This window comes from Tenrec ecaudatus, chromosome 5 (assembly GCF_050624435.1).
Source record: "Tenrec ecaudatus isolate mTenEca1 chromosome 5, mTenEca1.hap1, whole genome shotgun sequence".
Classification (NCBI taxonomy): domain Eukaryota; kingdom Metazoa; phylum Chordata; class Mammalia; order Afrosoricida; family Tenrecidae; genus Tenrec; species Tenrec ecaudatus.
The window spans coordinates 68886629-68904652 of record NC_134534.1 but is presented as its reverse complement, the minus strand read 5'-3'; the positions used below and the strand labels follow the sequence as shown (position 1 = coordinate 68904652).

Below are 18024 nucleotides of genomic sequence, written 5' to 3'. Positions count from 1 at the left end.
CCTTGTATATATCCCATGATGAAACCATACTCATAATTATTCTATATTTCACTTTTGTGTGTGTGTGGGAAAGATATACCAAAGCATTTTCCATATCAACATTTTTTGTGTTCAATCCCCTGACACTAATTATGCTCATCGTGTTGTTTTACCACCATCACTGTTTCCTAGTTTACATTTAATGTTTAAGTGCCTAGAAGGGGTGCTTACTTCATTCCATATAAAAGTTTGCTCTAATTAAGTCAAAAGAGGCAGAAGCATTCACAGAAAGGAAATAGGGGAGTATTTCCTCTTCCGAATTTATTTTTACTTTTAGCTCTTGCTTCCTCTGTGACTTCTACCTTCCTACGCAAGTGACAGTTTGCGTTTCCTATAATCTTTTAAAAGCTGGAAGTTAGGCAAATTAAGACAGTATCGTCTTTCTCCTTTGGAAGAAGAAATTGCAGTCTTGTCTTCTGCCTAAATCATTTTATGGGCCATTAATTGAATAGATAATGTTTCTCAGCAAAGATTGAAGGGTCATTTATCATTTTCAACTTGACAGCAATCCGTGAGCACAGAAAGCAATGTAAAAAGAGGCGGTACCATGCTTTTAGGAAGACACGGGCCTAACTGACTTTAGCAATCCACTCACTTCAGTCTCTTATTTTGCTTTTAAATATAAGTGAGATGACTACTGACTTTTTACTAAAAAGAATCTGTATGATTGGAAATGGTTCATTTTTAAGAATCTGCTGTTTTGATAGCTAAGTTTTAGGAAAGGAGGGGATATGTTTTTGCTTGTCAAGGTCCCCCCAAAAGGCCAAAGATCTCACCTCCCAAATACCCACCCCTTGTGCCCTTGAATATCTATTTAAATCATGACAAAATAATAAAATACCATCTCAACCATTTTCATGTGTATAACTCAGTAACATTAACTACGTTTGTCATGTCTGACTACCCATTAAACCCTTTATGTCTGAGCAAAATTCCATGGTAATGAACTACATTTGTTTATTCTTCTGCTCATGGAATAGCCCTGCCCTTTGGGCCACACAATGGAGGTTTTCCATTGCTTTACTCGCCAGGAACAGAGACATTCCAGGGTCTTTCATAAAAACTTTGCAAGTAACTAAGTCCCTGCAGTCAGAGAAGGGAAAAGAACTCTCCTTTGAAAGATGGAGGGATTGGAAGTTAGGGGGTTGTTGGGGGGGGGGGGAATATCTGGAGCCACATTCAGCTGTGAAGGAGACAAGGAGAACCCCTGAAAGACTCAGGTCAAGGAAATGAAAGCAAATGATGAGGCTTTAGAGCAGAAACTAAAAAGCAGAAGTCAATCCAAGAGCTAAAAATAGAGCCACTCTGGCCACAGGTGGAATTAAGAAATCTGACCAAAATAGATAAATAAGCTGGTTTGTTTGTTTGTGGGGTTTTTGTTTTGTTTTGTTGTGACTGAGGCAATACCAAACCAAACTCACGGCCATTGAATCAATTTTGTTTCATCGAGACCCTATAACACAGGTTAGATCTGCCCCTGTGTGTTTAGGAGACTGCACCTCTTTGTGGAAGTAGAGAGCCTCAGATTTCCCCCAAGGAGCCGCTGGTAGTGTTGAACCGCTAACCGCTTGATTAGCTTCCCAGCACGTAACCACTACGCCACTAGGGCTCCTCACCTGACGTAAGAGTGACTCTTAATTTGAATCCTGTTTAAACTTCTGAATTCCCAGCTCTAGCTAGAGTAATCCCCCCTATCGGTAGAATCAAATATTGTCTTGGAGCCAGTTGTACACTTAAAATTCAACTTTGAAGAAAATCATACATTGCTTCATCTTTTCTTTAGTTCTTCTCACTCAGGAGTTGCTACGAAACCAGAGGCTAGTATTTTCTCAGTCCAGAAACTCACAAGAATCTGCCCTTTTGTATTTCTTTTGCCCTGAATTGACTCACTTGGAATGAAAGCAACTCACTAAGGAAAAATAATAGTAAAAAAATAAAACCTTGATATTTTTTAACTTAAAATGTTAGCCAGAATTCTGAGTCCTTGGAATAAACAGCCAAATAAATTTGCACATCAAAAAACACTCCACTCTCCATTGTATCACACCCCAATAAATAACCTTCAGTTGTCTGTCAAAAGTATGCTGTTACATCAAATGAGCTCCGTAAGAGTAGAGAGTCTTTGGTAATCATTGGCATGCAGGTTCCTGCCATCATGGGGAACTACACATCTTCTTGATATCTACTCAACAATATACTACCACTATTGTGGTAGTTACATAACTGGTGTCAACTTGAGACGATTAAGAGTGAAGTGGAGTTTAGCCTGTCAATCAGGTCACAGCTTGATGACCTCATTTGGAGGCTCAGCAGAGATAACTAGCTCTCTGGAGGTGGGACACATGCGCTCTCCCTGGGAGACATTCCTGTTGGCAAGCCACAAGGAGCTACCCTGATATAGCCAGAGCCCTGGATCTGGAAGAGCCAGATGTCGGCCCACACCAGCACTAAGATGCTTCCATGACCACTGGACCCACAATACTTCCCACCCACTGGCCTGTGATCGTCCTGCATTCCTCGTCATTGCAGGCATTCCATGGGTCTGAAGAGGAATTTGCAGACTGGTATTGAACATATGGGCTAATATCGAACTTGTGGACTTGATCTGGACTGGGATGGGATGTTTTCTTGATATACAATTGTTCTTTATAGAAAGCTCGTTCTTATAGTTGTGTTAGTCTCTGACTAACACAACTATCTTTAGCTCAAAATGTTCTCATTTTTCAATGTCCAACAAGCATATGAAAAAATGTTCCATGTCACTCATCATTAGGGACATGAAAATAAAAAATACAATGAGATGGCCATGTCACACCCACCAGGGTGACAGCAGAGAAAAGGGGAAGAGGGAAGGAAAGACTGGGAAGGGAAAGGAAGGCATGTTGGTGAGGATATGGGAAATTAGACCCCTAGCTCATTGCTGAAGGGGATACAAATGGCTTAGTCACTGTGGAAAAAACAGTTTGGCAAGTCCTCAAAAAGTTAAACATTGCACAGGGCCCAACAATCCAATCCCAGATAAACACCAAAAGAGCAGAAACACAAACAAGTGCGTACACCACGGTTGATGGCAGCACTTCTCACAAGAGCCAGAAAGTGGAATCAGCTGAAATACCCATCTACAGATGAATGAGTAAATGAAAGACGATACAATGATTTTACTCGGTCATAAAAATAACTGAAACCGTAGTACGATACATGGCATAACACAGATAAACCTTGAAAATACTGTGCTGAGTGATATAAGATGCAAATAAATATTCTAAGATCCTATTTATCTATGGTATTGAGAAAGCAAAGGAAGAGAAACCTGTTTATTAATGGTTATTAGGAGTGAACATAAGGGAGGGAAGAGGCGTCACTGCTTCAGGGCAGTAAGTTTCTGATCAAAGTGATAGATTAATTTGGGAACAGGTCAAGGTAGTTGCTGCAAAACATGATAAAAAGAATCGATGTCACTAAATTATACATGTAAATGAATGTTGAATTGGCAAATGTGTTGTTATATCATGTATATTTACAATAAAACAAAAAAGGTCATTTTAAAATTCTTCCAGAGACAAACAATAAACACTGTACATGGTGTGAATTGTATATTCAAAAAATATGTGTTGTAAATTCTTACACCTCTGCCTGTGATTTCCCATTCTTCACAATGTTACCTATCATTTAGTATGTTCCACACAATCAAATGCCTTTACCCAGAAAAATACAGGCAAACATCTTTCTGATATTCTCTGCTTTCAGCCAAGACCCATCTGACATCAACAATGATATCCTTTAGTCCATGTCCTCTTCTGAATCTGGCTTGAATTCCTGGCCGTTCCCTGTCAATGTATGGCTGAAACCATTTTTTAATTATTTTCCACAGAACTTTACTTGAATTTGGTAATAATGATATTGTTTGATAATTTCCACCTTCTGTTGGATTACTGTTCTTTGGAATGGACACCAATAATAGATCTCTAGCCAATTGGTTGCCTAAGTAGCTAAGTAACTGTCTTCCAAATTTCTTGGCATACATAAGCAAGTGCTTCCAGCATAGCATCCTTTGGTGGAAACATCTCTTTCAATTCCCAGAGCCTTGTTTGTTTACCAATGCCTTGGACTTTTTCCTTTAATATCATTGGCTCTAGGTCATGTGCTATGATTGAACCAGTTCTTTTGGGTGTACTGACTCTGTGTATTCTATCCACCTTCTTTTGATGCTTACCGAATCAGTCCATATTTTTCCCATAGAATCCTTCACTGTTACAACTCCAGGCTTGATTTTCGCCCCCCAGTACTTTTAGTTTGGGACATGCTGTGCATGCTGTTCCCATTTAGTTTTCTAACTCCATGTCCTTTCACGTTTCATTAAAATTTCATTTGCGTTGTCTGAACTCTCCTGTTCAGCTCTTTTACTTTGTCATGTCTTCTGTTCTCTTTAGCTACTCTGCCTTCAAGTTTCAGAGTTTCCTCTGTATCCATTTTGATCTTTTCTTCCTTTTTAATGAACTTCTGATTTCTTCTTTTTTTTGTTTATTAAAATGGTAGAGAAGGGGGAGTGGCAGGCCTGGTGGGAAACGATCAAGGGTAAGGTTGCTTAGAGAAGGGGTATACTCTAGCCCAGGTGGCGACGAAGCATGGTAGTAGGGCAGGAGGAAAGTCAAGGGAGATGAAGGAAAGAGCTAGGAGTCAAAGGGCATTCTTGGAGGTCTAGATAAATACATGTACATGCAAATATATATAGGAGGATGGGGAAATAGATCTATGTGTCTATATTTATAGGTCAAGTATTAAGGTGGCAGAAGGACCTTGGGCCTCTACTCAAACACTCCCTCAATGCATGAATACCTTCTTTTATTAAATTGGAACTCTATGATGCTCACTCTCCCGACACAACGGCTGGAGGCAAAGTGGGTGAACAAGTAAATGTGGTGAAGAAAGCTGATGGTGCCCGGCTATCAAAAGAGATAGTGACTGGGGTCTTAAAGGCTTGAAGATAAACAAGCGGCCATCTAGCTCAGAAGCAACAAAGTCCACATGGAAGAACACACCAGCCTGTGTGATCGAGGAGTCCCAAAGGGATCAGTTACCAGGCATCAAAGAACAAAAAATCATATCATTGACTGCACACCTCCATGATAGGATCGCTGAAGACAAATGGGTGCATAAGCAAATGTGGTGAAGAAAGCTGATGGTGCCCGGCTATCAAAAGAGATAGTGTCTGGGGTCTTAAAGGCTTGAAGGTGAACAAGCGGCCATCTAGCTCAGAAGCAAAAAAGCCCACATGGAAGAAGCACACCGGCCAGTGCGATCACGAGGTGCCAAGGGACCAGGTATAAGGCAGCATGCAAAAAAAGGATATAAGTGTGTGTATGTATGTGTATATGTATATATGTATATACATACCATATTAAATGAAGGGGGAAGTGCAGAGTGGAGACCCAAGGCCCAAGTGTCGGCCAATGGAGATCCACTCATAGAGGGGTTTAGGCGAGGAGATGGGTTAATTAGGGTGTGAGGTAGTACCAATGAAGAACACAGCTTTCCCCCAGATCCTGGATGCTTCCTCCCCCCAACTACCATGATCCGAATTCTACCTTGCAGGGCTGGATAGGACAGAGGCTGTACACTGGTACATATGAGGACTGGAGGTACAGGGAATCCAGGGTGGATGATACCTTCGGGACCAACGGTGTGAGGGACGATGCTGGGAGAGTGGAGGGTGAGTGGGTTGGAAAGGGGGAACTGATTACAAGGATCCACATGTGACCTCTTCCCTGGGAGAGGGACAGCAGAGAAGGGGGGAAGGGAGACTCCGGATAGGGCAAGATATGACAAAATAACAATGTATAAATTACCAAGGGCACATGAGGGAGGGGGGAAAGGGGAGGGAGGGAAAAAAAAAAAAGAGGACCTGATGCAAGGGGCTTAAGTGGAGAGCAAATGCCTTGAGAATGATTGGGGCAGGGAATGTATGGATGTGCTTTATACAATTGATGTATGTATATGTATGGATGGTGATAAGAGTTGTATGAGTCCCTAATAAAATGTAAAAAAAGAAAAGAGGAGAAAAAAATGATTAGGGCAAAGACTGTACAGATGTGCTTTATACAATTGATGCATGTATTAGTATGAACTGTGATAAGAATTGTATGAGCCCCAATAAATTGTTTAAAAAAATTATTTTATTGGGGTCCCTACAGCTCTTATAACCTCAATTGTATCAAGAATATTTGTGCATATGTTGCTATTTTTTCTCGACATTTACCATATATACTTGTGTATAAGCCAAGTTTTTTGGGACATTTTTAATGCAGTTTTGTGATAAAATTAGGTGCCTCGACTGATATTCGGGTCAGCTTTTACTTGAGTGTATATGTACTTTCTTTTTTTTTTTCTGTAGAAAAGCATTTATTCCATTAGAAGCTCTTACAGTTAGTCACGGAAAGCAACAGGCCTGCTTGTGGAACAGGTCACCCAAAAGGGAGATGGTATCCAACTAGTGGTCAAAGACTAACGTTCTATTAAAAAACCCAACTCATCCAAGATTAATTTATTTTTAAAAACAAGTATCAGCTATCAATGCACTCTTCTCAACTTAACTGGACAGTCTACCTGTGGTATAACTGGCAGGTAAAAACATCTCCTTACAACTTGGTGGTCCCAAGTTACAAAAAAAAAAAAAATCCAACAAAATGAAAACAACCATTTCACAGAAAGGAAAGAAAGAATATGCAATCCGTTTAAGAAATACACTAACAAGCAAAAATACACGGGAAAAGAGGAACATGAATAGTTTTGACTTGACTGAAGGAATGGAGAGACTGGGCTACTGGGAAGAGGTGCATCACGGCAAGTCAGGCGTGAAGATTCTGGAGTAGGACTCTCGAGCACTGGAACCTCCCCTGCTTCCTGAATAAACATGACACCTTGCAGTATTATAGTTTATGGCTCAGACACCTACCTCACTTGGCTCTATTCCTTACCCACTCTAGCCTTGACTTAAATGAGTCAGAAAAACTTGGGATCATAGCGTAAAAAGAAAAATAACCACATATATATCCCCCCCCCTTCGGTGGCTACTTCAGACCTGGGTTTGTTTCTAGAAAATTCCTGAAGAAAATTTATTATAAGTCTGTAGTTTTGCTAAATCAAGTCTCCCAGTTAACATTTAGAAAACCCCCAGTTTGGGCTGAGCATTGCTGATGGTTCCTAAAGAGGGGTAGCCAAACATAGTCTCTTATCTCAAAACCAGTGTTAAAAATCCATCTCTTGGTTGAGAGAAAAAAAGGGGAGCCTAAAAATCACAAGTACAGAACATTTAGGACCCCTGTACTTCTGGATCCACACTTCCTTCAGGGTCTTCATCAATATAAATGTTCTCTGCCATCTGCCACACTTGCATGATGTTATCTTCTGATACAGAACAAATCACCCAAGGTTCATTGGGATTCCAGGAGAAGTCATATCTTGGCAGTGTGACCACCATGAATAAACAGCAACTCTGGTGGTCCAGCTTCTGCATCTTCTGGGGACTGTTCCTCTCCAATTTTACTTAAGTCCCAGACATTCAGTCTGCGATCAGTACCACTGGAAGCCAAAATGGTTTCATTGTGAGGCGACCACTGAACCTGGAATATTTCATCCTTATGTGATTCAAAGGAATGCAACTTGAGTTTCAGATTTCTTAGATCCCACAAAGCAACAGTCTTGTCAGCTGATCCTGTGGCAACAATGAATTCACTATAAGGATTGAAAGAAAGGCAGTTCACTTCAGCAGTGTGAGCATCAACGGAGTGGCTTGGTTTGGAAGTATTGTTTGAACGAGTATCCCAGATCATGAGCTTCTGATCATCAGCAACCGACCCAAACAGAGACTCATGAAGTAGATGCCAGGAAACGTCTTCCACCACTGCAGTATGTCCAGTAAAGATGGATTTTGCGTCCACCACTTTTCCTTCCTTTGGAACAGCACTGATGTCCCACAGGCAGATGGTATGGTCATCTGAAGCACTAAGCAGGTGCCCGCTGAGATTGGGGTTCCACGAAAGTCCATAGCCTTCCTTCTGATGTCCACGGAGAGGCAAGTCTGGGTTACACTCTCCAGAAGGGTCTGGTTTCGAAGGATGTTTTGTGTAGTCAAAAACAAGAACATCACTGGATGGTGTCTTGGAGGCAATGATGCAAGGGTTCTGGGGCATGTAACAGGCCCAGTTTACTTCTCCTTCATGGTTGATCTTGATTTCTATTTCAATCTTGCCACTGACAGAGCCAAAACCTCCAAATTCTCCTTTCTCACTGTCGTAGTGCAAGGCATCAAACTGAGCGTCATCATTAGGGAGCTGCACACTGGCTATCACAAGGTGGTTTTGCTCATCCGATGTATGTGTGCCCAAGACAAGCCGATGGATGCTGAAATCCTTCCCTTCTGGTCTGGTTACATCTGGAAGCCACTGTGCAGTCAGGCTGGGCCACTCAGAGCATGGGTCATCACCAAATCGTAAAGAAAAGGGGTGTTCTTTTTCCATATTTTGTACTCCTCGTTAATCACGCGTTCTTCCACGGCGTCATCAAAGGCTGCTTCCTTGTCGGCCATGGCGGGCAGTCAGACTGGAGCACCGGGAGGGAGCTGCGAGGAGAACGGTGCGGGAGGGGAGGGGGGGCTGCGGGCGCTCCGTATATGTACTTTCTATTGAGCCCTTGATATCAGCTCCTCTTTTCCCTCTCCCTTCCTACCCTCATGACCCCTTGATAAATTATAAATTACTATTATTTCCATATCTTACACCTACCCCTGTCTCCCCCCATGGTTTCTGTTGTTCATCCCCCTTGGCTGCGGGGTTTAAGGGGGGGGGTGTTATGTGTTGATCATTGTGACCGGTTCCCCCTTCCTCCCCTCCTTTCCCACTTTTTTCCTACCCTTCTGGTATGAACTTCTAATTTCTTAATGTACAATATACTTGATGTCTGCCCACTAGTCTGGTCTTTGGTTCTTAGTGTTCAAACGTGAAATCTAAATTGTCTCTAAGTCCAGGTGTATCAGAGTTATCCGGTGCTTCTATAACAGAAATATCACAAGTGGATAGCTTTAGCAAACAAATTTATTCTCTTACAGTTTCAAGAGGCTAGATGTCAAAATTCAGGATGCCACTGTTGGCTTGGTAAAGAAAATATTTTTGTTGTTGTTTAAAGAAAAGGTTTTTATCTTTTTAATCTAAGCTCAGAAGAAGGCAGAGTAACTCTTCAGGGTGAAGCATAAAGGCTTTCAGGCACATGCTTTTTTTCATCCCATATCAGTTTCTTCAAAAAGTAGGAAGGAAATGACAACACACCTGACCTTCTTCTGTCAGGGAATTAGGAAGTTCCTCTTCAAAGCTGGCGAGTCTTGTGGAAAGTTACTCTCTGTGTTTAAAGATTGGCACCGTGGCTGCAAGCATGAACTCAAACATGAGAACCATTGTGAGGACAGCACAGTCCCTGACTGTTCCATCCCACTGTCCATAGAGTCCTGCGTCAAACCAACTCACAACAACTGAACAGCCTAGCAACAACCATGACAACACATGTAAAGCATGAGGGCCACTGCCTGTTCTTTGAACAGAGGCGTCTGAACGGCATTAACAGTTAAGTGTTGGGTTATTAGCCAAAAGTTAGTGAGGCAGCATCAAGAAGCACGTGGGAATCATAAGATTATAGCTTTGGAAACTGTCAGGAGCAAGTCTACTCAGCACACATCGGGTCACAGTGACCCAGAATCAACAAAGCAGCACCCCCGGTCTGAATCAGAGAATCCACACTCGCTTCAACTGACTTGTGTTTTCTCTTTGAAATCTTAAGCCCAGGGGTACGAACGGAAGAATACCACCAAGCCATTTGCGAAGACAGAGACTTGAGCTCAGGACTTAGAAATCACACCCATCGGCACACATTCATGTTGCTGTGGTTTCCGTATTTATCATAAGAGTTGCCGGGAGACTTTCTAGAGAACATGATCGCCTGCCTACTTTGATGTTTCCTTAAGCAGTGTAGACTTTTCCATGATAGCTGTAGTTAGCTAGAAGGCTTTATTTTCAGCACAAAGACATTTCTGATCCCTATGCTTGATTCGTCTTCATATGAGAATTTTAAACAGGATTTTATCTAGGTGACCACGAGTCAAATTCAAACAAACGAAAGCCAGAAGTGGTTTAGTATGATACAGGGAGAGTGAATGGAGTCTCCAGCCACACTACCTATTTCTCTTTCAAAATATCATTTTTCTAGGGGCTGCAGTACAGGTGATTTCAGAAGCTCATCAGGCTTCCCAACAATTCCCTGGTGCTTCCTTAATGATCATTAATATTTTGCGTACTTTTTCCTCCAGTCATTGGGTGGAAGGCAGTCTGAGAACCCATCCTCATGGACAAGAAAACCAGGACAGGCTTTGTAGCTCTCATATCTGCAAATTGCCTCACATATGTTATTCCGTACCTGTCTTCGTGGGGGTTGTGCCTCTCTCAATGCAATCAAGAAAGAAAGAAGTTTACGTGCAAAAGGCATGAAGCTTCTACCTAATGAGATGTGTCCACTGCTGGTAGTAACTGAAATTAATGGGCTAATCATCTTGGTAGTCTATGTGGTCGGTGTAAAGAAAAGCAAGATGGGAGTATAAAACAACAGACTCCCAGGGGAGACAGTGGAGGAGAGGGCCAAAGGGCTGGAGAAATTCATTATTCCTTACAGGCCTGTCGAACATTCACACAGATGATGATGAAGGAAATAGCCGTATTTTATTGTGGAGGAGTGGCTAAGAAAGGCCCAACATTTCATGGAAAAAGATACACAAAAGGTCTGAAATCTATTTTTTAAATGCTCAGACTCACTCAGTAGATGAGAAAGTATGTGTGTGTATGTTTGTGAAAAGTATATGGGAAAACAATCTTGTTCCACAAATCTGCTTGACAACAAACTCCATTATTGAGTGTGGGAATTACATAATCTGTTGTCAATTTGAGAGGATTAAGAGTGAAGGGTGGAGTTTAGCTTGTCAATCAGGTGGCAACTTGATGACCTCATTTGGAGGTACTAAGAAGATAAATAGCTCACTTGAGGCGGGATACATGCACACTCACTGGGAGACATTGCAGTTGACAAGCCACATGGAGACAGGCTGATGGCAACCAGAGCCTCAAAGACGGAAAAGCCAAATGGAGACCCCTGCCAGTGCTGAGATCCTTACACCACCACTGAATCCACAGGATTTTCCACCCACTGGCCTGTGATCATCCTGCATTTGGCACCATTGCATGTGTTTCATGAGTCCGAAGAGGAATTTATACATTGATATTGGTCATATGGGCTAATAACTGGACTTGTGGACTTGATCTGGACTGGGCTGAGATGTTTTCTCAATATTTAATTGCTCTTGTATATAAAGCTCTTTCTTATACACAAGTGAATGTCTATGAATTTGTTTCCCTAGTCTACCCAGACTAACACACTGAGAGTGAGACTGCAAGGCAGTGCTACCCGGATGGAGAGCCATTTGGCAGTAATCTAGTTAAACTACCAGTGTATTATCGCTGAGAGATAACAATCCTATTTTTGGTCATTTAACCTAAAATATGCCTGCACATTCAAAATCAACAAGGTTATTTATGCAAACATTGCCTTCTGTTAAACTTTTTATTATGGCAAAATATGGGTAACACAGAACCTGCCATTCTAACCATGTTTAAGAGTACAATTCAGTTACAAACCATGTTGGGAACCCACCACCACTGTTTAAGAGTACAATTCAGTTAAAAACCATGTTGGGAACCCACTATCGACCTCTAAAACTCCGGGGGGTGGGGGAAACAGTATCCATTAAATCGTAATTCCTCTAGCCATGGTCTAGTTCTCAGATGACTGCTGCCACGGACAACAGCTTAACTTAAACATTTGTGACCTTAAGCCAGAACCATGTGCCAGGTTGTTTTTGGTTCAGGACCCTAAAGAACTCTGAGGAAATAATAATAATAATGAAAATTTTACATATATATGAATCAAAGTGACAATGGTAATGAAAAAGATTACATAGAAATCTAAGGGGCCCATGAGTTTATGCTAACTGGAACAACTCAAAAAAGGAGGTTGGGAATGATCACACAATGTGAGAAAAGTAATCATGGTCACTGAATTCTACACGTAGAACTGGTTGAATCAGTGGATGCTTTAGTGTGCATAGTCTTAACAATACAAATTTTAAAAATTACAAACAAATGCAATCTTTGAAATGGATGGCCATGAAAAATAACATTTACCCCACTTAGTGGCTATGTAGAGTGCTGATACGGAGCTCTGGGGACACAGTGGTTAAGTCCTTGGTTGCTGACTTATGAGTTGGTGGTCTATACTCTGTGGGAGAAAGAAGTGGCATTCTGCTTCCATAGTGATTACATCCTGGAAACCCTCTGGAGCAGTTGCTCTGTCCTGTAAGGTTGCTACGAGTTGGAGTAGATTCAACAGCCTTGAGTTTGGTTAGTTTTCAGTGTGAATACTAATAGTGTGTCAATCTAACACTGACTTGTTGCTAGTAGTAGATTTGGTCCAACCCAGAAGTCACAGTAAGAGAAAAGTCAGCAGATTGCATAAGAAAATAAATGTAAGAAACCAGAGAGACCATGAAATGGCAGCATGCTATGACTAACGAAGAGGCGTGGGAAGAGAGAATGGTATCAGGAAAAAGCAGAAGAAAATGAGTGCCAAGCATTCTATGATGCTCACCCTCCCAACACAACCGCTGAAGCCAAAGCAGGTGAACAAGCAAATGTGGTGAAGAAGGCTAATGGTGCCCAGCTATCAAAAGAGATAGCGTCTGGGGTCTTAAAGGCTTGAAGATAAACAAGCTGCTATCTAGCTCAGAATTAACAAAGCCTACATGGAAGAACACACCAGCCTGTGTGATCACGTGGTTCCGAAGGGATCAGGTATAAGGCATCATCATCAACAACAAAAAATCTTACCATAATGAATGAAGGGGCAAGTGCAGCGAAGAGACCCAAAGCCCATTTGTCGGCCACTGGAGATCCCCTCACAGAGGGGTCTAGAGGAGGAGATGAGTCAGTCAGGGTGCGACATAGCACCAATGAAGAATACAGCTTTCCTCCAGTTCCTAAATGCTTTCACCACCACCTCTCCCCCTGTCCCCCCACCACTGCCATGATCGAATTCTACCTTGCAAGTCTGGATAGAGCAGAGGTTGTACACTGGTGCATATAGGAGCTGGAGGCACAGGGAATCCAGGGTGGATGATACCTTCAGGATCAGGGCTGTGAGTGGCAATACTAGGAGGGTAGAGGGTGAGTGGGTTGGAAAGAGGGAACCGATTACAAGGATCTACATGTGACCTCCTCCCTGGGGGATGGACAACAGAAAAGGAGGTGAAGGGAGACGCCAGATAGGGCAAGATATGACAAAATAATAATTTATAAATTATCAAGGAGCAGTGGGCAGGGAGGGGAAAAAAGAGGACCTGATGCAAAGGGCTTAAGTGGAGAACAAATGCTTTGAAAATGATTAGGGCAAAGAATGTACAGATGTGCTTTATACAATTGATGCATGTATATGTATGGGTTGTGATCAGAGTTGTATGAGTCCCTAATAAAATGTTTTAAAATTTTTTCAAAAAATAAAATGATTGCCAAGATGGGAATGGGAACTCTTCCTTACACCTCCTTCAAGCCATGAGGTGTGAGCAACACATTTCACATTGTTTCAAAGAATCACTGCCATTGTGATGCAATGGGTTTCTCATGTCTATGGTCTTTCTGGCCTTCGGTTTGTGTGTCTGCCAAAAATCTCCACTTGGGCCGCAGCCTGCCCTCTGTCTGGTCTATGTTATGAATTTTTCAGGGATTGTTCAATCTACTAGGCAAATCTTAGATGTAAAACTACCCTGTGGGATTAGGTAACCTTTTGGGAATTGGTCAATTACTATACAAATTAAGTGACTGGAGCCTATCAAGAGGATTGATCAGTTTGTGGTCTGGGGAGGTGGGCATGACTTGCAATTGATGAGAAGTTGATTGTCATAAGGAAGTTAAGGGGACCCTCTCTACCATTAGGAAACATACTTTGAGCCTATTGCCACTGTGCTGAGAACCTTCCACATACAACAGGGGAAAAGCTGTAACAGACACAACAGAGGGAAATGGTGGGCATGGCTCAGAGAAGGGCCGCCTGCCTGTGGGCACGGCTGAGACGAAGCTAAGAGCTATCTTGTTTGGAAGTTGTCCTGACTGAAGACCTTTAGTCTCTTACTTCCAAATTGCTCCTGATTCCAACTTGAAGCCTGATACTTCCCTGATAAATGGCACAATCATGCATGTGTCTTATGAGTTCCATGTGGCTTTTGCAACAAATTGTCAAACCCAGTACAGAAATTGAGTGGCATGAGGAGGATGGCTAGTGACGAAATGATGGAAAAGTTGAAGACAGAGTTTTGCCTGACCTCCGCCTCATGGAGATCCACTTTGTTATGGTCTCTCTTCTCATCCCGCCTCAGAAATTTAGATAAGATCTGAAATGATTACACTATATTAGCAAAGGACAACTAAACATCGTAGGACTGTGGGAAGGTTCTGGAAGAATGAGGAATTGGGCTCCCAACTGTGGTGACACATTGAGAATCAGAAAAGAAGCCAAGCTCAGAAACCTCCAGCCTGTCCAGGCATCATAAATATGGAAAAACATCCCCAAAATGGGATTTGGGCAGCATGGGAAAACCTTGGCTTTCTTATTCCATTTGTAAACCTAAGAATTATTGGACACTGCTTCCTGTCATTCAAGTTATTATTCTAATAAACTTAGGTAAGAATGTCAGAGAGTTTTGAGTGAATATTGATTTGTTTATATATTTTTTTAAATCCAAGAATACAGGGGAAAAGTATTAGGCAATGATCCAAGAAAACAATTATGGAGTTCATGAAAGGTATGATATATGCTATTACTACAAGAAAATGATAAATATGACTGTTCCCTAAGACATAGGTAAATAGATAGATAGATACCAAAAAAGGGGAAAAACTCTGTTGGGCAGAGCTTTCACAGTACACATTCTCCCCACTAGGCCAGCATCTAGCAACTCACTCTGAGTTAGTGCACACAGTGGCGTCACCTGGGAAGGTTCTCTCAGGTCACAGTGAATTTTTTCATAAAAGCCATTTGCTCAAACCTTGCTTTTTGTGATGGCTGATTTAAGAGAACAGCATGCAGCTATAAAATTTTGTTTCCTGAATGGGAAAAATGCCCCAGAAACTGTTGTGATGTTGAGCACAGCTCACAAAGAAAAACTATGGGAAGCTATGGGGAAAACTCTAGTGTACAAATGGTTTTCTCATTTCAAAAAAAGGTGAAATGTAGATTGATGACAAACCTCATTCTGGATGTCTGTCATGTTTCCAAATGATTGAAATGGCCCACTCATAGTGCATTTGGAGTTCATTCCACCAGGTCAGACTGTTAATCAAGCTTTCAATATAGAGATTCTGAAGAGATTGTGTGACAGTATGCAACAAAAAAAGGCCTGATTTGTGGCAGACAGGGGACGGGTTTTGCCACCACGACAATGCACCTGCTCAGGCAACCATCTCAGTGCACACAGTTTTTGCCTCTCTTGACCCATGTACCTGACTCACCTGATCTCACTCTGTGTGACTTGTTTTTGGTTCCATGAATGCAGAGGGACATGAAAGGACAGGAATTTGACGATGTAGAAGAGGTAAAGGAAAAAAATGAGAGAGGTGCCATCAGTCACCCAAACAGATGAGTTTGAAAAATGTTCTCAAGAATGGAATCACAGGAGCTGATACCAAGGGATCAAGCAGAAAGAAAATGTTTTGAAAATGATGATAGCAGCATATGTACAAATGTGCTTGACAAAATTCATGTATGGATTGTGATAAGAGCCCCCAATAAAATGATTTATTTTAAAAAATGGAATCGCAGATTTGACAAATGTATTTAGTGTAATGAAGAGTACTTTGAAGGCGATAAGGTTGATTTATAAAAAATAAATAAATGCATAGCTTTGGGGGAAAACTCTGGGTTTGGGGGGTATGCATTCATATTTGGATGAATCCTTGGGGGTGGGACTTGAAAAATGAGCAAGAGTAACACTGTAGATCTTAGTCAATTGTTTTAGAACCCTTGATAATTTTTTCTCTAGACACTAGAATATTGCCTAGTGGACACATCTCACATTGTCTTCCCAGTACTCTATGCCTACACTATTGGTTATAGAAATGATTCCCTCTTGGTTTATGTGACCCAGCCTTGCCTGGCCAGAGTTGATTAGTCTCAGTGGGAATCTAGATCAAGCTGTGGCAGTCAGAATTCTCTCCATCTAAATAAGTGCTTGGAACCCAGAGAGAGAATTGGCCTCTCGAGGAAGACAGAACTGTATTATCTAAATTCAGAAGCTAATAGTAGCCATGTATTATCTGGTCATAGAACTGAAAAATCAGTGAGAGGAAAACATTCAAGCAGATATCCCAGAGGAACATGGATAAGACAGAAAGAGAATTCAGATTCTTGGCACCAGTTTGGGGACACCACCTTCCATAAAGCACAATATCTGTGTCCTTAGAATAAATTCTAGCTTGAGTTTCTTTTTGCACTTGCAGTCAAGAGAATCTTAGCCAATACTCTATGCAAATTAAATGGCATTAACAGAGCCAAATGCTGTAGGAATAGCTCTCTTTTAACTCTTGTCTATGATGTCTGCCTTTTCTTAATTCAGAAAATTTATTTGAGAAATATTTATCTAGTTCCGCTATGTACTAGGCCTCCATGGGTGTGAATAAAAACTAAAAATATAATTGAACTTTAGCAGTAAAACGCTCATCAAAGCATTCTAATCTACTGGAAAAGTATTACAAGTTTTTATAAAATTCTGACATAAAGATGCATTATATATTACAACTGTATATTATGTATATATATACAAATATATATTTGCACCTTCAAATGCCTTCTTTTTCTTCTTTAAATAACATATAAGTAAAGAAAATCCAGTGCTCCAATTTAGAATTATTTTGCTAATCGCTTCATGGTAGAAGGACCTAATCAATATCATTACTATGCGCCAGATTCGCTTGTGCATGAACATGTCTGTTGGCCATTCTCAGAGTGATAGTTATTGCCTGCTCTCTGTCCAGATGAGGAGTTAACTCCCAAAGCTCTCATTGCTCTATTCAATGACCTGTGGTAAAATAAAGCAATCTCAGACCATGTGCTTGTGAATTATGTTAGTTCCATTTAAGAATTTTTCTCCCAACATTGGCTAGACAGTTTTCTAATTCTAAATTCACATTTCTCCATGTTTCAAAGTAGTGTGAAAAGAAAATGCAATTTAGAATAGCTTTCTGTAGAGTCCATTAAATAAAATCAACTTTTTTTATAACATCAACTTAAAGTCAATTGTTTCTTTCTTTTTTTAACCAATAATCATGTGCATAATCATGGTTGGTTGTTTTACTCTTATAATTGTCTTCTGCTTGTCACCCAGAGAAAAGAATTAATAGGTCTATTAAGATATGTGGCATTTGGTGAGACTTATCTGTGACCAACTCTATGATTCAGGAGAAATAATAATGCCACTTTCACTAGCCCAGTTTTTATAGTAAGTCTATGAAATAGGTATTGTCATCTCCATTTTACAGATGGGAAAGTGGAGCTAACTTTTTCTAGAATCACAGGGTCAGTAAGCCCCGCCAGTGTGCCTCTGTCCTTGGCAGGTTTTCTCCATGCTGCTCCACTGTCTTCTTCGTCTTAAGTTCACACTAATGGAAAAGGATGGCTAAAAATGCAGTGGGGTCAGTCTTTATAATATGCCAGGGGAGTTTGCACAGAGTTTTGGCTATTACACAGAGGGTCGCATATTAAGATAGGGGAGGTAATAGGTGACAGAACCGAAGGAGGACAGTCTTCAGGGGAAAAGGGTAATTACCAGGTCATTGGGATCACCAGATAAAA

At 41.2% G+C, this 18024-nt stretch overlaps 1 pseudogene; it reads right to left on the bottom strand.

Annotated features, from left to right (window-relative positions):
* Positions 1-7166: 7166 nt before the first annotated feature.
* Positions 7167-8682, bottom strand: LOC142448088 (histone-binding protein RBBP4 pseudogene; annotated as a pseudogene).
* Positions 8683-18024: the final 9342 nt, after the last annotated feature.